General features: G+C 30.5%; 2 long non-coding RNA genes across 8 annotated transcripts; both read left to right on the plus strand.

Moving 5' to 3' along the window:
* Window positions 1-756: 756 nt before the first annotated feature.
* Window positions 757-2,161, plus strand: LOC127257590 (uncharacterized). Its single transcript, XR_007840024.1, has 2 exons — window positions 757-1,460; window positions 1,534-2,161. It is a non-coding gene; the product is annotated as an uncharacterized LOC127257590 (long non-coding RNA).
* Window positions 2,162-19,518: 17,357 nt separating this feature from the next.
* On the plus strand, window positions 19,519-23,548 carry LOC127257760 (uncharacterized). Of its 7 annotated transcripts, none has more exons than XR_007840099.1 (6): window positions 19,519-19,666; window positions 19,741-19,848; window positions 19,989-20,103; window positions 21,082-21,227; window positions 22,970-23,109; window positions 23,203-23,548. It is a non-coding gene; the product is annotated as an uncharacterized LOC127257760 (long non-coding RNA). The 7 variants fall into 7 exon arrangements; XR_007840100.1 differs by having other exon boundaries at window positions 19,989-20,048; XR_007840101.1 differs by lacking the exon at window positions 19,989-20,103 and adding an exon at window positions 21,308-21,351.
* Window positions 23,549-23,797: the final 249 nt, after the last annotated feature.

Genomic DNA, 23,797 nt, shown 5'->3' on the forward strand with positions numbered 1-23,797 from the left:
CCAAAAGGGCGGAAGGTCTGTGGTCGACTCAAAGAGTGAAATATAGGGATAATTTTGGTCTACTGAGGACACGTGTCAGCAGGAGAAGGGTTGGAAGACGGTTGGGAAGGAGACGTTGTAACCGTTCGGGCGACGGTTTTCAGTACAGTTTCCCAGAGAATATTTAAGGGTTTGGATCATCATTTGGCAGGGCATCTTCAATCAACTTCAACAAAGCAAAGTCAGATTTGGGGATCACCACTTTAAATTTCAGTCTTTTATTTTCCAGTTTATTTTCTGTACCATACAGTGTTTAGAGATTCCTAATCTCAGGCACTAATTAATCAAGTTTAAGGATATTTTCTATATCTTTGAATTTTACTTTATTTTTGTTGAAAAATTACATCAACAATATATAACAAGTCAATTAAAATAAATTAATTTTTATATTTTTTATTGTCATCAAATATAATTTTTTATAGATTATAAATAATTTAAATTATAATATTTGTATATATTAGATAAAAGAAAAGGTATATATAAATTATAATATTTGTAAAGGTTAAAGCGTGTTTAATTTATTTAAAAATATATCTGAAGTTAGTAAACACGCTTTTATATAGACCGTTGAAGCCTATTTCCATTATCCTCCGTCTAGGTATGTATGTATATTTATTTATTTGTGGATTGGGCTGGGCTGGGCTGGGCTCTCACTACCCTTACTGTATTTAGCTTTCATTTTCCCATATATCAGCCCATTTATGCCCTACCAGAAACCCTAATTGTTACCAACAACACAAATGCCGTTCTGAATGTCTTCCCTATAAATACAACTGAAACCGCCGAGATGACCAACAGCAGCAAGTTGCTTGGCGATGGAGATGAAATTTGAGATTTATTTATTATTTGTTTATTTGAATGCCTCGTTAGCTTATCTGATGTATATGCGCATAGTTGCTGCGTGTATGCGCGCCGCAGAGGTAGAGCGAGGGGCAGGAGAGTTGAGTCGCTTCGCCTTAGTATTGAACCGGGCGAAGTGAATAATATTCCTGCCACATCCATCATACTCTTCATCCTCTCGTTGTGTGTTTGTGTGTGTGTGTCATGATATTGCCATGGAATTGGAATGCAGAGTCTATAGATGTAATATTTGATGAGACCTGATTGTTCAATTTGATGCAACAAAACACGCAGAGGATGTCCTCCTCCTCAACTCTGACTCTAATTTTTTGTTTGATAAAGGGTGCAGTATCAGATTGATGAACTAGGGGTAGGGGTAGGGGTAGGGGTAGCACTGGTAGAGAATGCAAGCAACCTAAAAAGCCGAGGGTAAGTATATATGTAGGTGCGCTTGGTTTTTATTTTGTTTTTGTATGTTAGTTTGTATCGGTTTTGTGCATATGTTTGTTTGTGTAATTGGAAATGAGAATGTGTATGACAGACAGACAGACAGACAGACATGAATGAAACTCAACAAACAGGTATGTTGTGGAAGGTTGTTTGTACATATTTCATTTTTACAGACTATATTATAAAGCTGTTGTAAATAATTAGGGCATGTTATCAAGATCCACCACCAAGATAGTGATTCTACTCCATTCCCACTCCTTCGATTATGACTTGGGTTGGCGTTTGGTGGTTTTGGGATATGGTAAGTGAGGATTGAATGAGTTGGAGTTGGAGGGAGCAGGCAGGTAGGTAGGTTTCGTGCATGGTGCTTTGGTTCGTTTCGTTTATCTGTTGATGGTTGGTTGGTGATTGAATCTCCATCCCCCATGGATTTACTCTGTGGAACCCAACCAACCAATCTGTTGTTGAGAATTAGTGATCTATTTCATTTTTTAATTGAGTTGGAACCTGAGGATGGATGGACGGGCGGGCGGACGGACGGACGGAGTTGGAAGAGAGAAAAGAGACCTTGAGAAGAGAAGAGAAGAGGGCGGTTGACCTTGCTTTGGGCTTCCCATCCCATTGTTCTTGCTGCTGCTGCTAATGCTATTCAAGTCAAATTTATTAAAGGATTGTTTGATTAGGACTGTATATTTCCTAATTTTTACAATATAATTTTATTTTCAGAAAATAATAATAATAATAATAATAATAATAAAGGGCACTCTTCATTTCTTTGACTAGCTCAAGTCGAAATGACTTGAGTAGGTTTAGTTTTCATATTCTTGTACAATTTCATCTCTTCAACCAAAATTATATTTATTAATTAGTTAAAATGTGTAGAAAATTTTCATTATTTTTTATTTTTTATTTTTATTTTATATAATTGTATTTGTAATTTGATTCGAAGTTAAATTTATTTTGATATTAATTCACAATTGCTTTTAATAAATAAAAAATGAATACTATTAAGTAGAAAAAATGATATTCTAAGTTCGAACGGAGGAGTAATAATAATTTATAAAAATTTTAATTATTTTTCTCTATATTCTTAAATTAATTACATTGTAACTTTTTTACTTAATATAATATTATTTATTTAAAATTAATAATAAATAATTATTATTACTTTTTCAGTCTCAACTCATTCCATTGATATTTTTCATTAATAATACTTTATTTAAAATAATAATGTTTAATTTGACGAATTTGATTAGTAACACTATATTTAACACATAATGATGATTAATTAGTTGAAAATAAGTTGTGATATTATTTTCTACATAATTAATAATATTAGTAGTTTTAATAGTAATTAAAATTTAATATATAAATAAAAAATTATAATATGTATTTAAGTATTTTAAAAATTATATCGAAAAAAATATATAATATGAATATCATTTTACAAATAATAAATTTTTTATAATAAAAATGAATAAAAACTATATTTCTCTGTTTATTTATTTATTTGTAGTTAACATAAATTATTTTTATAAAATAAATGGAGTCTTAAATATATATATATATATATATATAAACATATTTTTTAAGAAAGATAAAAATAAAATAAAAGAATTTTGGATGAGTTATATATAACTTATAATATTATGTAGTTTAATTAACGGCCGGTCTCTTTAGAGAGTTTGGCCAAACTTGATTTAATAAGTTTTAACTATTTAAGGATAATTTCTATTAAATTTTTTAATTTTAAATTCAATTTTTTTTTTTATTCTTTATATACTAATTTTTTTTTTTACTCTATATTCTTATTATTAACGCGTCTTTTTCACTCTTTATTCATATAAAAGTGTGTTGTCTTAATAAAGAAGTATACACATATTTTTTCAAAATATATTTATATTACTTACGTAGTTCCTTATAACTCAAGTAAAAAAAAACTATTCATTCAAATAATTTTAAAAAACAAACACAATCTAAAATTCCAAATAAATTTCTTCTATTAATTTATTATTATTATTATTATTATTATTATTATTATTGTTGTTGTTTTTACATATAAGCCAGTTTTTCTACCATGTAATTTCACTTTTTATTTTAAAAACTACTTTTTTTCGTTCCATATTATTTGTCTATTATTTTTTTTTTCATTTGTCTCATATTATTTATATATTTTTGTATACACTTTATTCATATTTTTAAATTTCATAATCAATCATTTTTTAATCTTAATTAAATTACTTAATTATTTTAATTTTAATATATAATTATTTATATTATATAACATTAACTCCGGCTACTTACAAAGTATATATAATTCTATTTTGAGTTGTTTAATTACAAAATAATTATTTAAAAAATACTCAACTTTCTTTTTACAAATATTCATACTTTACCATTATATCATTACTTTTATACAAAAAAACAAGTGAAAAATTATTTTTACATTATTTTTACATACCCACTGTAATTAAAATACTATAATTTTTCAAACCTCACGCGCAAAAATAAATGTATAATTTTTAATTAAACGAAGAAAGTAATTAGTTTGTACTAATACACTTTTTAATTATTTAGTAATTATATTTTAACTAAATTTTTGTATTTAGAATAAGCTGTACACAAAAGGTGAAACGAAGAGAGTAAATAAATATATAAATAGCATTATGAAGCACCTATTGACACAAAAAAATGACAATGGACGACAAATTATAAGAATTTAGAAAAAAGTACTCCCTCCGTCCCAGATACCGTGTCCACGTTGTCGTTTATGTCCGTCTCACATACCATGTCACTTTCCTTTTCTGAAAAATGATTACACACTTTAATCTCATTTTAAATTTTTAAATTTTATTTTTTTTAATTTTAATTAAACTAATTAGTTATCTTAATCTTAATTTATAATTATTTATATTATAAGATAATTATTTTCACTAACATATTCTTAGTTATTTACTAATTACACCCCTCCTAAAATACCGTGTTTACAGTGTAGTAGAAACGGTATTTGGGACGGAGGGAGTAATATATTAAAGATACAAAGTAAATAATTATAGAAATATATATATATATATATACTTGGAGACCTTAAATAATAAGACAAAATATTTATAGAAAAATATCATGTCTAATAGACCAGGCAATACTCAATCTTGCAAATAATTGTTAAACAAAAAGTAAATTAAACACTTACAACTCTTAAATCGTGATATAAAATATTTATAGAGAATATAATTTGTTCTTTCTATAATTTTTTTCACATAGTTTTTCTAAAAATATTAATACATCATTGTTGATGCAAATTTTCAACAATAAAAAGTAAAACCAAAAAATAGGAATTATCTTCGAATTTGATAAAATAAATGTCTGAGATTAAGAATCCGTAAGCACCGTACGATACATAAATAAAATAGAAAAATAAATACTACATACTGTAAAAGTAAAATGGTGATCCCAAAAAAAAATTCTAGTGAATTTGATGTCGATTGAAGATGCATTTCCAGAATAGATCCAGATCTTTAAATAGTCCCTAAAAACGTTTTGGAACCGTCGTCTGTTCGATTACAGCAACCGCCGTCAACCGCCCACTAATTTCTCCTCCATTAACACGTGTTTTAACCGTTTCACCAACCGCTCCCACCAGTTACAGAACCTAACTGGCTCGACCGACCGCCTCTGGGCACCTTACCTCCTTAAATGGACGGCTGGTCCCGAACGACTACTCAACCGCCCAACATACTTTAGACAGACAGCAGGCCGACCAATTGAAGATGGTTTCTTTAGGTCATGAACAGACCTATTTAAAACCTATGTCAAGCACCACAACCAGGTCGTGCCTTCATATCCGCTCGCTGGTTGTAACTTCTCTCAACCGTCTTTTCAGACGGATCATAAATCACCATCCGACTGAAAAACCGTATGGACCATCCACCGACTGAACCTGCCGAATAACCCAACGATTGACCAACCGACCAATCCAGATACTAACTGGTCGCTAGACCAAACGACTAATCAGTTGCCCACTCGAGCAACCACCATTCGGTCCCTTCAAACAGCTGAACAACCATTCGTCCAGACGATTCATCGGTCGCCCAATCAAGCGACCACCATCCAGTCTCTGCAAACGGCTGAACAACCGTTCGTCTAGACGATTCATTGGTTGCCCAATCAAGCGACCACCATCCAGTCCCTTCAATCGACTGAACAACCATTCGTCCAGACGATTCATCGGTCGCCCAATCAAGCGACCAACTGACTGCCCTTTCAAGCGACTGAACTACTGTTTGACCAAATGACCGGCCAATCGATCAGGCGATTAAGCGACTAATTAACAGACCTTTTTCACCTGACCAATTAACAGGCTTTTCCTCTTGTCCGACCTCCGTGTCTGCCATCTCATCTTTCTTCGCCCGATCTCCTTTTGACCGACCTCCGTATTGGCCGTCTCATCTCTCTTCGTCCGACCTCCTTTTGACCGACCTCCGTATTGGCCGTCTCATCTTTCTTCGCCGGATCTTATCTTGTCTGACCTTGTTATCGGCCGTCTCACCTTCCTTCGCCCAACCTTATCTTGTCCGACCTCCTTATCGGCCGTCTCACCTTCCTTCGTCCGACCTCCTTTTGACCGACCTCCATTAAGAGTCTACTATAGGCCCATTGGACTATATATCAATCAAATTTATAAACCCTATACATTGGTTTTTTTTTTACTCAACAATCATACATATTCATTATTTTTATATTTTATATGCAGTTTCTTATATCTTATATATATATATAATATTTCCAACAATCTTAGTTAACAAACACACTTTTTTCTTTTTTTATGACATGGGAACCCGCAGCCGCTACTCGAAAGTGCGCACTAGGTAAACCTCCGGTCAAATCTAATACCCTGCAAACTAGGCACTAAACAATCAAGTTGATTAAATAAAATATAACTAAGCAAATGAACATGCATTTCGAACACTCTGGGCGTTAGAGCATTGAGAGGACCTTTCCCTATTACGAAAGGACCAGGAAAGACGCACCTTAAAAATATTAATTACTTAATAAAAAATATACCAAATATAGAAAAAGATATAGTCATTCATTTTAAAAAGTATATATATATAATATATTTCTCATTTAGCAAATACAGACGACAAGCTCTCAAGATGTAATATGGGGTTTTTTTGTTTAGTGTTTTGATTTGAAATTTTTTTTTATATAATAATATAAAAAACAATATTTTATATTAAATATTAATTTTTATGTAAAGATAAAATATATTAAAAATTGTATAGAAATAAAATGCTTTTTAAAAATTTATATGTGCTTATTGTTTATGTTTTACATGATTATATTCTTTCATCTAATATATATATATATAGGAACCGTGCAATGCACGGTGTCATTTTAAATTTGGTGACATTTTAAATTTTATTATTATATAAATAAATTTTTAATATAAAAATTATTTAAGTAAATTAAAATATTTTATACGATCAATTTATAGTATTTTAAATATTAAATATTGATAGATTTTATCTATTAAATATAAATATCATAAAAATAATGTCTATATATAATATTAGTGAAGTTTATTTATATTTTATAAAAAAAAAATTATAAATTGTAATTTAGTTGGAAATTGCATGTATGAACATAGTCAAAATAAAATTTCATTAATATGTAGTTGTCATTTTACTTTATTCTTTAAAATTGTACTCCCTCCGTCTCACTCGAATATATTTCTTTGAGATTTTATGATAGATTAAGAAATAATAATATTTTATTAATAAGTGAAAATATGTAAAAGATTTGATATTTTTTCTCATTGATTTTATGTATAGAGTAATTGTATTTGTAATAGTATATTTGTAATTTAAATAAAAGCTAAGGGAATTATGATATTAATGTATAATTATTTTTAAAATAGAAAATGAATATTTTGAAGTCAAGCAGACACAAATGGTAAAAATAGTATTTTGAAGGGAGACTGAAGAAATATTTTAATTACATTTTATTTATTTATTTATATTGGTGAGACATACTCATATTTTTATAAACCATTTTTAAAATTATAATTTAATTGAAAATTGTGTAGGTAAAAATTTAAAATGTTTAGACAAAGTCAATGTCAAAATTCATTAATTTGTTAATATTATTTTACTTTATTTTTTAAAAAATTATAATATAATTACATATTCTTTTGATCTTTATATAGTATTAGTGATGTCTATCCGAATTTTTATAAACAATTTTTTTATACTTATTTATTTTTTTAGGAGTAGATTCAAATTTTATTTTTGTTATTTTTATAATTTTATTCTCAATAAATTTAGAGTTTATTTGGTTTTTATTTGAATTAGAATTTGAATTTAATTTTTCGTTTAATTAATACTTTATACAATAACTTGTAATATACGTATTGAACATTGTTAATTTTACTTTAAAATCTAATATTATAATGGGTGTATACACTTATGCGATTTTAGTTTTGAGAGATTTTAAGCGTTGATTTTTTAAATGTGATTATATGTAAGATTTTTTTATTAAATATATATATTTAATAATTTTTATTTTATTGCAATTACTTTTTTAAATAGTAAAAACTGATTATTTTTATATTATGTAAAAGACATTTTCATTGAATTATATATATATATATATATTAAACAAATTTAACAAAGAAGTAAAAATAATAACAAATATTACATAAAATATGAATATATTGAAAATAGAGTCGTGAATATGACCTATAATATGGCTGTGTCAAGAATGGGATCATGAACATGAGCATAAACAATATGGTTGTGTTCAGAACACGGGCATGAACACGGTCGTGTTCAGAATATGGCCGTAAACAAGGGTATGAATACGGCTATATTAAGCGCAAGATAATCAACACAGCCATGTTGAGCCCAATATGGTCGTGTTTGGTGTTTGGGGCGCCCAGTCACCCGTCTGACTCATCCAACACGACCGTGTTTAAGGCAACACGGTCATGTTCACTCTCAATCAACTATATGAGACTAAAATTGATAAATTTTCATTTGAATAGAATCAAATTGATAAAAAAATTTCAATATGACCAACATTGATAATTATGGTATTGAACAAGACGAAAAATAATTTTTGCTCTTTTAATTTGAATGATTAGATTGAGTAATAACTATATTTTGATAAAATGAGAGAGATTTGATGTGATACATTTAAAATGAAATTTATAAAAATATTAGTAAATATTATAGTAGTAGAATATTACTTCCGTCCCTCATTAATGTATTCATTTATTATTTTGTATAATTGTATTTAATATTAAAAATATTTTATATCAATGTTATTATATTTGTATTACACAATACTAATAAAAATATTTTTATTTTATTATCTTAATTTGTATTACATATAAATATAATATTAATATTTATAAATCTACATAGAAAAATAAAATAGATACATACTTAACTTAAGGGCGTAAAGAAAAAAATTCAGAAAAAAAATAATTTGTGAGAAACATAAATTACTAAAATTAAAAAAGTTTAATCAAGGAAAACAGAAAAAGTAAATATTTTGATAAAATATTTATTAATTTTCAATAATTAATAATAAAAATTCTATACATAGAAAGAATAAACTAACCATTTTAAAAATAAAATACAAATAGTTTTAAATTGTCATTTTAGCGTATATTTATCTTTTTAATTAAATTTGACATTGTTATTTAATAGTTTATTATAGTGGAGGTAAGTATATATCTTATATGTTTGTGTGTGTACGGATGTGTGTGTTTATATGTATATAAATATATGTGTATGAGTAGTAATTGTATTATATTAAATATATTTGAAAGCAAACAATTAATGTAGAGAGAAAAGCAAATAAGACAATTAATGCAGAGAGAGAGAGAGGCAAGAGAAATGATTGTGAATATTTTTTCATTTTCATCGCCTAAAGCATACATATTTATAGACGCGTGAGTCGGTAAATGAATGATCGTAAAGTATCCACGTTCTGTCGACGTAAGTGCTGCGTGGTTTATAACGGACATAAAATTATTAATCTTCATAATATGTCATAATCAAAATACAAAACCAAAATTTTACATACGAACACATCATTTCTATAATACCCAGTTACTCTCAATTCAAAGTATTTTTTTTTACCATTTTTGTTTGTCTCACTTCAAAATATCTCTTTTCTATTTTAAAATAAATAATCATACATTAGTATCAAAATACTCTTTAACTTTTACTTAAATTTCAAATATATTATTATACATACAATTATTTTATACATAAAATTAAAAGAATAAAAATATCAAAAAAATCTTACACACTTTTACTCATTAATAAAATATTAATTTTTTTTAATATACTACGAAAACCAAAACAATCCTATTTAACTGGGAGTGTCAATTATTTTATACATAAAATAAAAAAAATAAAAATATCAAAACTTTTATACACTTTTACTCACTAATAAAATATTAATTTTTTTTTTAATGTACTATGAAAACCAAAACAACCCTATTAAAATGGAATGAGAGAGTAATAAACGATGTATTTTTTCAACAAACAAAAAGTAAAATCCAAAGATATGGAAAATATCTTTAAACTTATTAGTGCCTGAGATTAGGAATCTCTGAACACGGTACATAAGAAAATTAACTGAAAATTAAAATGCTGGAAATTTTAAAGTGGTGATCCCCAAATCTGACTTTACTTTGTTGAAGTTGATTGAAGATGTTTTTTCCAGAAAAATCCAAATCCTTAAATATCCCTTGAGAAACAGTACTGGAAACCGTCGCCCAAACGGTTACAACGTCTTTTTTCAACCGTCTGCCAACCCTTCTCCTGCTGACACGTGTCTTAAACCGACCACAATATCATTCTCACTTACTCTCAATAATGTCTAACTCCTTGGACCGACCGTAGGCTTTCCGCCTTATTGATCCGACTGCAAACCTCCCGACTTGCAAACCACCCGACTTAGTTGGTCCAGTCGCAGACCTCTCGACTTAAAGACCATCCGACTTGTCTGGTCCAGTCGCAGACCTCCCGACTTAAAGACCATCCGACCTATTAGTCCAGCCGCAGACCTCCCGATTTAAAGACCATCCGACTTATTGATCCAGCCGTAGATCTCCCGACTTAAAGACCATCCGACCTGCTGACCTCCAAACCTAAGGATCTTCCAACTTGCGGACTTTCTGACCTGAAGACTTTCCGACCTGCGGACCTCCCGACCTGAGGACTTTCCGACCTGCGGACCTTCCGACCTGAGGATCTTCCGACCTATGGACTTTCCGACCTGAGGACTTTCCGACCTGAGTACCTTCCGACCTGAGGACTTCCCAACCTGCGGACCTCCCGACCTGAGGACCTACCGACCCGCAATTTCCTTAGAAATATATCTATTCTTCCTGAGTTTCCAACAGTGCCCCTCAGCAAGTTTAATCAACTCGATTGCTAGGCCCATTTTTCTTTTTACCTTGAATTTTTTAACTTAATTCTAATTTTCATACTTATCAAATTAATAAAAAATATATACAACTAACAGTTATATATAATAAATAATAATAATAATCCACCGGTGTTTTTGCCCTTTTCCTTTCCATACTTCTTTATTTTATTAGTATTTTATAGCGGCATCACAACCAAAAAAAAAAAAAAAAAAAGAGAAAGGGGCGACTTGACCGGAGAATTTCGTCAAAAAATACTCCCTCCATCCACTTACAATATATATTTATTTTTAGCGCAATATTTTAAAAAAATGATATTTTAATTATAATGAGTAGTTAAAATAGTGTAATAATATTTTTATCTTTACTTTTTAATATAAAAGTAACGATATAATGTAAAGTAAATGTATTTATAAAAAAAATAAAATATTTAATTAAATATTTATTTTATAATTAGACGTCCCAAAATAAAAATATTTATATTTTATAGTTGTATATACAGAATTTACGCTAGAGTCGTGCGTCCACGTCGTTCCTTTGATTTTTCTTTCGGAATTTTTTATGCGGACTCCACTAAAAATAATAATAGAAAAATAAAGCGGACGGCGGCCTGATTTATGTATTTTGTACATTTATATTTAATTTTATAAAAATAGATAATTTTAAGTCAAATGGACAAAAATAGTATAGAAAAAAAAAAAGAAAATTTTCAAGTAATAGAAAAAAATAAAGAAAATTTTCAAATGATAAACAAAAAAAAAGTATAAATTTAGACGAAAGAAATATATATTATCAAGTTAATTAAATTGATTTATATTTTTGAAATATATCAATTATGTATAATTTTATATATTATTAAGTTAATTAAATCAATATATTTAATAATTAAATTTTTCATTAGTAATTTTATCAAATATAGAAAAATATAAATGAAGTGGAATATATTAGAATGAAAAATGTCATTTGTTTTGAACTAGATGAAGTTATGGAGTATAATCTAATATTCCAACTCTCTTACTTAATTTGTTCGCTCTTTCGGACTTCTCATATAAATTGTTTTTTTTTTAAATATAATTATATACTTTAATCACATTTTAAAATTTATATTTTATATTTTATATTTTTATTAAAATATTTAGTTATCTTAATATTAATATATAATTATTTTAATTAAATTATAATTATTTTTACTATTATATTTTTTAATTAATTACTAATTACATAATAGCTAAAACTAGTTGCCCAGCTAAAATGAACAAATTAGTTAAAATTGAAAAAGTACTACTATAATATAGTAATATTAAAATTTTGACGTGGAGCCAATACTTTAATAATAATTATTATTATAAATTACTTACCAATAAAATTATGACCGAAATTGACTTTAAACATTACTATAATAATTTATTTATTTTGGAATAGTAAAATATACGCCATCCATTCCACTTCTACTATCTACTATACATATATATTTGGAGACGATTTTGTGTCACCAGATATATTTTGAGAATTTTTTATTTTAAACTTTTTTTGTGGTGGACCATCTCTAGTAATATAAGAGCATCCCTTATAATCATTATTTTACTTTATTATTATTATTTTTTTTATATTTTTCATCCATATTATATCTCAATATTCAAATTATTTCATGTATCACTCATTATAGTAAATCACATATAACACATTAACTTTACTATTTTATAAATCTACAATAATTTATTTATTTCAATATACTTTTATTATTAGTATATATAAATAGTATATATAATTTATTTATTTATAAATATTTCTATATATTTTTATTATTTAATAAATTTTGATATAATACTATATTTTAACTTTTAAAATATTAATCTATATAAATTTTAATAATTGAAATTATTCAAAATAAATAAACATATATTAATTAATAATAACATAAAAAAGAATTGGAGTATAATATGAATGTATAAAATAAATATATTAGGAGTATAACTTAATAATTATTATTTTTATTGACATATCGTGTCCAAAAATTTAATTTAATTACTTATTGAAAAGATCAGTATTTTCACTAACTATTTTGTTTAATTGAATATGAAAAAGGTAGATAATTGGTTAATAAAATTTAAATATATTTATAGATAATTTATATTAAATTTAATCTTTAAAATTTTGAAATTTTAAAATTTTTTGTATAGTTTTTAATTTATTTTTATTTTTTTGGTTGAAGGTAAATGAATGAAATTTTGATAACTGTATTTTTATTAGAAGTAATAAATTTTGTTATAGTAAAAATTGAAAAAGACAATAAAAAAGATAAAAGAAAGAAGTGACTGTAACTAATATCAAATTTGTGCCTAGCTTGACTTTTTTCTATAATTTTAAAATTGATGGTTGCATTCTAATATTATATATATATTTCTTTATTTATTTTAATATTAAATTGTGAGTATTATATAATTTATTCTATATTTTAAATTGTTTATTTTTTTGGATCAATTGCGAGTTCTATAATTTTAAAATTTTTAGTAATTAATTATAATTTTTTATTTCTTATCAATTTATATTTATAATGTATAAAAATGTGATCTTATTTATGTGTTATATTTTTATATATATATATAATATTAGAAAAATAAATATATTGAGAAAATGATGAATCAAATTTTCGATAATAACATTAATGAGCTTATATAAATATATATTATTCAATATAGGATAAACAAGTAGATTATGCATTATTTTTTATTCAATTCATCTAGACTTTTTGTGTTATATTGTCCGGACATGAAAACTAAGAAATAAAAGTATTTTAATGAACAAGTAGTGTAGCTAAAAAAATAAATTAAAGATATTATAGTGGAGTAAGTAGAAAAATAGTTACAAATTTTATCATTATTTGTTCAAATAAAGATAATTAATTTGTGAATGAATAAATTTTTTTACTATAAATAAGTTATACATAAGTTAATAAATAAAAGATGTGCATAATTATCCCGAAGAGAGAAATTATTTTATAATTTATTTATATTAAAGTGACAGTGACAAGTTAATAAAATTTGAGACTTTGTTATTTTTTACCGACATAATTTTCAACTAAATTATAATATTAAAAATTGTTTATAAAAATATAAATAGACACCACTAATATTATATATAGACATCAATTTGCAATATCTATACTTAATCGATAAATCTATCAATCTCCAATATATAAAATATTAAAAACTGATAGTGTGAAATATTTTAATTTATTCAAATGATTATCATATTAAAATGTTATATATTTAACAATAAAAATTAATTTTCACAATTCAATAAAATTTATAACTACCTATACATAGCACATCACAATTCCCCACTAGTAGTTCTATAATGCAACAATAGAAGAAAATAATTACATACACATTTATGCATTTGAAAATTAATTTTAAACTAATTAATATTGTAGTAAATTTTGCATTTATTTTAAATACATATATTTTTAAATACTCACAACAATTAAATCGTAATACAAAATATTTTATTAAATACTTTATAAAAAGATATATAAAATAAAGCTTAAAAGTACAATAATTCATCTGAAAAAGTATATAGATATATATATATTCTCATGTCAAAAGTACAAATGACAACGAGCCCATGTTGAATTAATGTTATATTTTGTTGGTAATTTATTTTTTAATATATTCTTATAATTTTTTCATGTAAATAATATTAACAATGTATGTTTACATGATTGAATAATTTTCATAGAATTTATAGTTCAATAGTAAAAAAAAAATTTCATATTGCTGTGAAATACTACTAGATTGCTTAAGTGATTTATATTTATAGAAAAGAAAAAATTATGTTTCAATTGAACACAATCTAAGTTAAATATTGAAGAAGTATTTCAAATATTCTACAAAAATATTATTTGATCTACAAACAAGTATTAAAAGTGAAATTGAAAATATAAATCTTCATTAATTTTTTTTTTTTCTTATGTACAAAGTATAAAAAGATATTATTTAAAGTGTCAGAATATTGATGTTGAAGATTAGAGTTTCAACCACTAGAAAAAAAAAAAACTATGAATTAGCGAGAATTTTTATAAAAAATTTTATTTCTCTTGCAAATACCAACATATTTAGCGAGCACTCGAATAATTAAATTATATTTTTATTTTAAAAAAAATTACAAACTTTTTTTTTATTGAATAATACATTTATGAAAATAAATAATTAAATTATATTTTTATTTTAAACAAAATTAAAATTCTTAACTCTAAATCGGTAATAAAATTTCCTCACAACACTAATATGTCTCTTTCTCACATCTCAATTGCACATCCTCCATGAAATCAAATTTAACGGTTTTTGGGCCTTGGGCTAATATTTAACAAATCCTCACATCTCAATTTAACAAATCCTCACAACACTAATATTTTAGGGATTTATAAATTGAGATTTTAAAATTTATTCACAGTTTAAGCGCATTTAGATCAAATATTGTTAAATAAGGACCACTGAGGGGGTTAGACGCAAAGTTTATGAAACCACGAGAGAGTTTGACGCAATTTTAGAAATATAGGAGATTTGGTGCAATTTCATGAAATCACGGGTAGATTTTGTGTAATTTAAACTATATTTATATAAGAGTATATATCTTATCCAGGATGGCTCCCTCAAGGGAATGGCCCCTGGCCAGGGCCGGGCCTGCCCAAAAATAAATAAAGTCCATTTTGAAATATTGTATATATTATATGTTTAATAAGTAGATTTAGAGGCACAAAAATAAAAAAAATATCCAATATTTTAGATATATTATTGTTATTCTACAAAATAATTTTTATCTCAGGTCGGAGGCTCACCGAAAAATCCAATCGTCTGAGATTGGGCCAGCCCAGAAAAACTCAATCGACAGCTCAAACAGAATGGCCCAAGGGAGGAGCAGCCCAGTTCAGTCGGAAGCCCAAGACTAGGCCCAATAATTTGAGCAGGAATCAATTAGCCGTGCACGACCGGATGAGGAGTTATGGAAGAAGTGGGTTAGGTTGTTCCTAAAATTGTGGGAGAAAGTTGGAGAGCAATTAAGAGGTAATTTAAAAAGGAGTAAATTGAGGAGCGAGACACAACATCCGATCCAACACAACAACCCATTCGTTCATTTTTCTCCCTGCATAATTGATTATTGTCCTTCTTTTTATTATGTCCTTATTTCCTAGGTGGATTCGTAGCTATTTAATTTATTTTCGTTCCTTTTCAATTGCGTTTTTTTGAGTTTCTTCTTCCGTTCATCAATTTATTTTAAACATGTTTTTGATCAATTTATTTTATTGTGAGACTAGCCCATATACTTTTTTGAGTAGGCCGGGAACCCGATTATTGTTGATTTCGACTGGCCTAGATTTTTCCGGCCATAACCGACGAATTTTAGCGACAACAGATTGACACGCCTAGTGGGACTTCAATGAGTCTCACACCTTTTATGCAATTAAGGAGTCGCAAGTTACCATCGCCGGAGAAAATCAAGATGTCAAAGGAAAAATAATTTGCCGGCAAAACTTCAGCCTCATGCATCTCCAGAGAAGTCACCCATGATGAATTGTCCGCAGCTCCAGGAGACGTGGACAGATTGGTCACCATCTCGGCCAACACTTTACAAACTTAGATCCGCGAGGAAATTCGAGCAGCCTTTCATGAATCGGCCTTGACCATCTCTCAATATCTCGTTGATATTCTCAAGCCAACCATCCGGAACAAAATTGCGTGGGCAAGAGACGAAGAGATATGCAAGGGCAAGGCACCGGTGGCCAGGCCCGGAGATGATGAAAACTTTCCTTTGGCGAAGGTGGCACAGGGGGGTACGTCTGGACATCCTCAGACAACGCTCTAGTATGGTAACGTAATCATATTGAGAAAAAGAAACAAAAACAACAACCTTTCGAATGCGACAGTGGCTGAAGGACCTTGGCGGTCCTCGGGGCAGGCCACCATAAGGCTGCCGTCACATCAGGGACATCCAGAGAGCAGCGGGTATACTCCACCAGCCACCCAATACCAAAATAATCTTTTATTCGGTGGCGTAAGTGCTCCCGCATCACCCGCAGGGGCGAACGGTCAAGAAAATATTTTTGTCGGAGGAAGAACTGCTGACCCTTGAGGGGCACGGCCTCATCACCTCCGGCTCCGGGGATGACTTGGGGGGCATCTGCCCCACCTACGAACCTACCATCAGGACAACTTCCGCTTCTCCAGGTCCATGGGGCTTAGCTCCGTTGGCTGTAGCAATTGCTTGAGGCTTAGGTGCACCAGCTCCGGCCATGCCGCCTCCACTTGGAGGGCAGACATCATACCAAAAAACTTTCCCAGGCGTACAACAGGGATACGGACCTCCACAGGGTCTTCCGATCAAGTTCGGTAACTTGGTCTCGCAACCGGCAGCACCTCCGCGAGTACTAGTCGAGGGGAATCGAGGATGTCCACCTTCGGCTCACCCTCCACAGGGCCATCAATAATACTTTCCTTGCCCCCAGCCAGGTCCGGAACAGCCCGGAGGATATACTGATATTGCTCCCCCGCCACAACCAATTATTAATCCACAAGCCATCAAAGAAGCAACTCGGAGGCTGTATGGTGACCCTATTCGGCTGCCCGCTAGATCTTATTACCAACAGCCATTCCCCGATCAAGTTTCCATTGATCATCCACTGTCCCGGAACGCATGGTTTCCGGCCGCATTGTTTTCAGGAGAAGATTCATGCTCTACTATAGAGCATATCGCCCGATTCATGGCACAATATGGAGGAGAGTTTGAGACGAACGAATGATTCAACGTCTAATTATTTTTGTTTTCTCTCACAAGTCCGGCATTACTTGGTATGTGTCCCTACCGCCAAAGTCATGTAACACGTGGGCGGATCTTGAAAAGGCGTTCAACAAACATTTTTATAGTCCGTTGCCGGAGGTGACGGTATCGGACCTGAATAATCTTCGGCAGAAGCATGACGAACTGGTGGAACAGTTTTTGAAGAGGTTCCACAGGGCATAGGAGCGTTGTCAGGTCCGGATACCTGAAAATCAAGCGGTTAATATGGCTATCGATAATATGACACACCAGCTCCGGGAGAAGCTAGCCCTACAGTAATACAACGACCTCCGACAACTTGCTGGAAAGACAATCAAGACAGAACAGCTCCTCCGGGATTCCTAGGCAGCTAGACAACATAAATTCAGAAGCGGAACACATCTTATCCAAGTCTAGGAGGATGAAGCAGACTGTCCGAAGGAGCTGGAGGAGACGTTCCTGGCTGAAATATCGCAGGGAAAAACGTATACTTGCCCAGTGCTCAAAGTACCTAGGAGAAAGGAGACCACTCCCAAGGTACAATATGCTTTCGATATATATAAAACTGAGAAAATATTTAATTTCTTGTTGAAGGATAATCAGCTCCGGTTTGAAGAAGGCCATAAAATTCCGTTCGATGAGAAATTGAGTGAAAAAGCCTATTGTAAATGGCATGGCTTATATGGACCTAGGTTGGGAGCTGTATCGCTTTCAGAAACACGGTACAAAAGGCTATTAAGGAGGGCCTCCTACAGCTGGCCGATAAGTCGGAGATAAAGATCGATACGGAGCCATTTCCGGCTCAAATTAATGTCGTTGGTGTCTGACCTGGTAAGAGGAACCAATCAGCCTCGGGTAGCAGGCCAAACAATGGGCAGACCGCACTAAGGAGGAATGTATTTGAATGGTTGGGGAGGTCCATAAAACTCCCACAGAGGAGTTGAGTATGGGATCGTCTTTCGCTACACAAAACTGTGGCCGAAGTTAGTTTTGAGAAGAATGACAAGGTCTAGCGAGTGACTTCAGTCGATCAAGTGGTGATAACTCCTCACGCTATGCGACGGCTGGAAAGGCCTCCAAGTGATAAGAGGTGGACGAATAATCGAAAAAGGTTCCCACTATTGACTAGGGCCCAACGGCGGAGACAGAAACATCAAATCTTAGCCGCACGCCTCGCAAAATAGGAACAACAGTGCGAGCAGCCCTCTGGGGGCAGGAGGAAATTGTAGTGACTGAGGAAACACTTCAGGTGAAGAAATTACCCCCGGAGGAGGAGGCTACAAGAATGGAGATCGAAACAAACTGTCCCAAGGGATAGCGCCCCATCAGAACAGCAACCTCATTCGGAGGAGCTGGCGGCGTCTGTCCAGAAGATGAACCAATTTTCGGGGCGTTGGAGGATGACAAGACGTCGATTGCGAGTTTGGACATCACCGTGAATGACCAAGACTGAATAGGCGCACCACTACAAAAAAAGGGCTTTCATTACGGGACGAAGATTCGTAACAATATCTTCGTAATAAAATTTGAATGACTTTTATTGTGACAAAAGTAGTTTTTATTGGTCAACGTCTTTTTTTAGTTGTTATGATAATTTCTTCGTAACAATTACAAATATGATGAAAATTCATCATATATACAATAATTACAAATATATTATTTAACAAATGGATATATATTTTTATAATTTTTATCAAACAATTAAAAAATTAAAAACAAAATAAAAAATATATAATTTTTATCAAACAATTAAAAAATTAAAAACAAAATCAAACTTCAAATATTGAACACACATTTTTAACAATTTGAATGTAAAATAAATATAAATAAAATTTTATATTAATTAATCATATTTATAAAATTTACTAAAAATAAAATATATATAATAAATATAAAAATACATAAACACTACCCACCACATAATATAATCTAATCTGCTGCCCTCCCCCTTTCTTCCCCAATTTTTCTTTTTTCTTTCTTTCTTCGTCTGCTTGTCCTTCTCTTCTTTTCTTTCTTCTTCTTTCTTCGTCCTCTTCTTCTTCTCTTCTTCTAATTTTCCCGGCCGTCGTCGCTACTGTAGGTTGAAAATGGAGTATGTGATAATATTTTTCTCATCTTTGTTTTTTCATTTATTTTTATTTTGTTTGCAGCTTCCTCTGCTGATCGTCGTTGCTCGCTTTATCCCCGCCCCAACGTCCCGTTGAAGTGAGGGCTTTAGGTGCGATCACAGGAACACCTCTCCGGCGTCGACCCATCAGGTAGGTGGCTTCTCTAGCTTCTCCCTTCCCTTATTTCTTCTCGTCCTGCTCTTCTTCCTTGCCATGCCCTCGCCAGTGATACATTTTTTTTTTTTTTTGTGTTTTCATTGTATTTGTTCATTGGTTGTTGGGGGATTCAGCCACACGGATAGGGACGATAAGCAAAGAACATGATCTGATGTATGAGAAGCTGTTAACCAGTGGGTGATAAGTGTGAAAGATTTGTAGTGTTTCACATTATAGAATGTCCTCTAGGTTTGATTGTGAAGTTCCTTTTGTAAGATTTAAATTCTACTTTTGTATATTTTTACACATTGAGTCAGATGTTTGGAAGTTTGATGCTTGGTTAGAAAAACACAGGTACTGAATGTGCATCTAACTAGCAAAGTGAAGCATTTTTTAACTTTCTACACTGTTAATTGTAATGTATACAATTGTACCAAGTGAATTTATTGATTAAGTTTAGTGTGATGTTTTGTGTTGTTTGCTTTAAGGAATTTGGGCGTCCTACACTAAGATAAATATATGCGAAATCACACAGGTGCATGGTTCTGTTTTAATATTCATGAAGATATAACGGCCTTTCTGTCTGTATAATTGTATTGCATTTCAGTCATCTATGAGGCTTTTTTTTTGAATACTTGGGATAGGGTGTGTGCTTGTGTTGTTGATGTTTTGGATTTGAAGTTTTTTGAATAGGAAAATAGGTTTTTAGATATTATGTTTTGAATGGAATATAGGTGTTGGATGTGATGCTTAAAAAGAGAAGAGAATTATTTTAGTATAGATTGCATGCTGCAATAAGATTTTAAAAAAATAAAACACACACAATCAAAATTAACAAATACACCATATCATATGATGATTTTGTGAATTTTATTTATTTATTTATTTATTTTGGTGTACCCTTATAAGACTTTCACTCATTTTGTTATCATGCAATAATTACAGTAAAGTACAAAAATGGTCTAGCAACTTTATCCAGGTCACTACAAATTTAATTTGATGTGTCATAATCCTTCATTTGATTATACTTTCATGGAGGTTGTGTGCTCATGTTATTATCTCTGTTGATTCAATTATTATTATTATTATTATTATTATTTTTTAACTATACTAAGTTTTTCCAATGTTGTCGATTAGAACTTGTTTATTTTTAATTCTTCTCATCAGTATATTTTCTCTTCATATGTATACTCTAATTCATTTGTGTTTTTTACATGTTTGATCTAGGAGGAATATGATAGTTATGATCCCAAAAGATATGGTCCATTGTCATTGCCATTTTTGAAGAAAAGGGCAAAAGTTATAGAGATAGTTGCTGCCCATGATATTGTTTCTACTCTTGCACAATCGGGTGTCTGCAGCATTTAGTAGAGGTGCTGTAATAATGCTGAAACTTATCATTTCAATTTTAGGATGTTGGATGATGACTTGCATTTTGTGTCTTCTTTTGCAGAGACCAACGAAAGGATTTGTTTTCTGAATGTTTGTCTAGATAAGGTCATAAGGAGCTTGTTTTACAACAAAAATAATGAGTCACTCATCACTATTTTTATTTATGCTTTTGACAATTTCAGCTCCCTAAAATGTAGAACCACAAGAATTGAGTATGGAATTCTATATGCTATTTCATCATGGTTTCATTTGTAGTCATGCGTTTTCTAATACTCATTGAATTTGTTGAGTAATTTTTAGATACATACGTCGTGGTAAACCATGGTTTCCCATTTTTTGAGTCCGAGTCATTGAAGTGGCCAGACTTAGTGGAATTTAATGATGTTAATGGAAAGGTTCTTACTTACTTATTCTTATGTTTTTTGATTGGAAGTAAAGTGTTGAGACGAAGGCGTGCTGTGTGAATTTAGGATAACCAAATTTGAGTTTAACGGAAGGTCTGATTTCTTTTTAATGCATTTTCACTGTTCAAAAACTTTTATGTGGTCTATGTTTATCGGGTGGATGGTGCAGTAAAGTGTTGAGTGCATTCCCAAAAATCTGATATATTTTTCCGACATCAAACTTGAGGATTTTTTCATTTTCGTATAAAAGAGTAAGCATAAATTTAGAATAGTTAGAACTTTGCCTTGACACAACTAGGGTAAGGATAATTATTGTTGCTCTAGTGCCTAGAGATGACAGATAATAAATTCTAGTGGAGAGTAGTAATCATACAATGCTAGTTAAATTGCATCGATAAAAGGTTTTGAAGTGGAGAAGGTTGCTGATTTTGAACCATGTACCTTAATGTTGTGATGAAGGTTATGTTCTACTTAATATTACACAGCATGGACTTGCAGAGGCATAATTGCTGTTTTTTCAAATCGATACTATAACTTTATTCTTTTAAATTTGGGGTGAACGCCCGTGTCAAGACTTAAACATTAGGTCCTTTGTTGCATGTTATGCTGATGAAATCACATGTATATTATCTTGTTAGATGGATAGGAGTTGGATAGACAATGCAAACCATATCTCAACTCGGTATTTGGATCCTTAGTGGCATTGTGCCTTAACGTTTTTCTTTTAAATCCTTTAATATGATGTTCATACCGCATCGTCGATGTTGTGACCGTTCAAGTCTCATAGTGCATATGATCATGGTTTTATTGAGTCTGGTCAGATTTTAGTTTGACATATTTGACAGTTAGAATATTATGTATGTGTAGGCTGTTAATATAGGGGCACATGGCTATGTTGGTACTATGCCGATTTTGTGCTGATCTTATTTTTTATCGTTCACATGACATTGTTTAGGGCTATGCTGCTATTATACTATTTAGGTGCACATTGGGGGTAACCATATGGATTTATTACTTATTGAAATTATTATTTTAATGTTGTACATGATCTGCTCCTTCACTTTGGTTTTATTAGTATATGGCTGGTTTATAGTTCGAGTTGCAATCACATAGGAAATTAGGATGTAGTGTGCTCTGGTGCCTAATTCATGGGTCGAATAACATTATTTTAGTACATGGCTGAATGTACATACCCATGTTGTATGAGGTGAGAAGTTTACACTAAAAATGTGTGATGGCATATTATACATATAGTTTGAACATATGTTGATATATACGGTGAATTACATACTAAAAAATTGCACTTGTGATTATTGTAGGTGACACACTTTCCCTTATCAAGGTCTTTGTTACATCCGCCTCAGTTCCGGACACACTCCTTATTTTTTTGACCATTATTGGAGCGACTACCATTCACAATGTTGTCGGTGAAGATCCTATTGAGTGGAACTACAAGGATGTATGGATCTACTTTCAAACCTATCATGTATTGACTTCCAAAACTTAAAGGAAATATGACTTATACTAAACCTCTTTTTGGTTGCAATTGCAGCTCATGCGCCACCCCTGAAGCATATCAAACGATTCCTTAATGTTTTACCCCGCTTGCCGTATGGATTGCATGCCGTAGGTGTGTTTGGATAGTAGGTTGTAATTGCTATGTGAACTAGCTATGGATTAGATTCATAGACATTTGAAGTTATCTTTTGTGTGGTGAAAATTGTGTTTATGGATTGATGGATATCCCTATTTGCTTATTACTAGGTTGAATGTTTGAAATGCTTGCATTTTGCGGAACATAATGTCGTAGCAGAGATGTTGCTCTTGTTTGATGGGTTACTTTATTTTTTATTAGGTGATGGACATCAATTCATAAATACCATTATATTACTATTCTATGTTGGGATTCAAATTTTACATTGTCTATTGTTTGCAATTATAGCTGATTGTGATATTTATAGTATGATTGTATATAAAAATTCTTTCGGTATAAGGGAGATCACAGCAGGTCAACTTTTTACGCATAACATCCATAGCATCACAAAATTTTTTTTAAGTGACGTTATTTTTCTGTAACGAAAGGATGAAATGACGTAACAAAATTTGGTTTTGGATGCTTGTTGTTACGACCGGTTGCATGACCATAA

The sequence above is a fragment of the Andrographis paniculata genome, unplaced genomic scaffold (assembly GCF_009805555.1).
Source record: "Andrographis paniculata isolate CXL003 unplaced genomic scaffold, ASM980555v1 Contig58END, whole genome shotgun sequence".
Classification (NCBI taxonomy): domain Eukaryota; kingdom Viridiplantae; phylum Streptophyta; class Magnoliopsida; order Lamiales; family Acanthaceae; genus Andrographis; species Andrographis paniculata.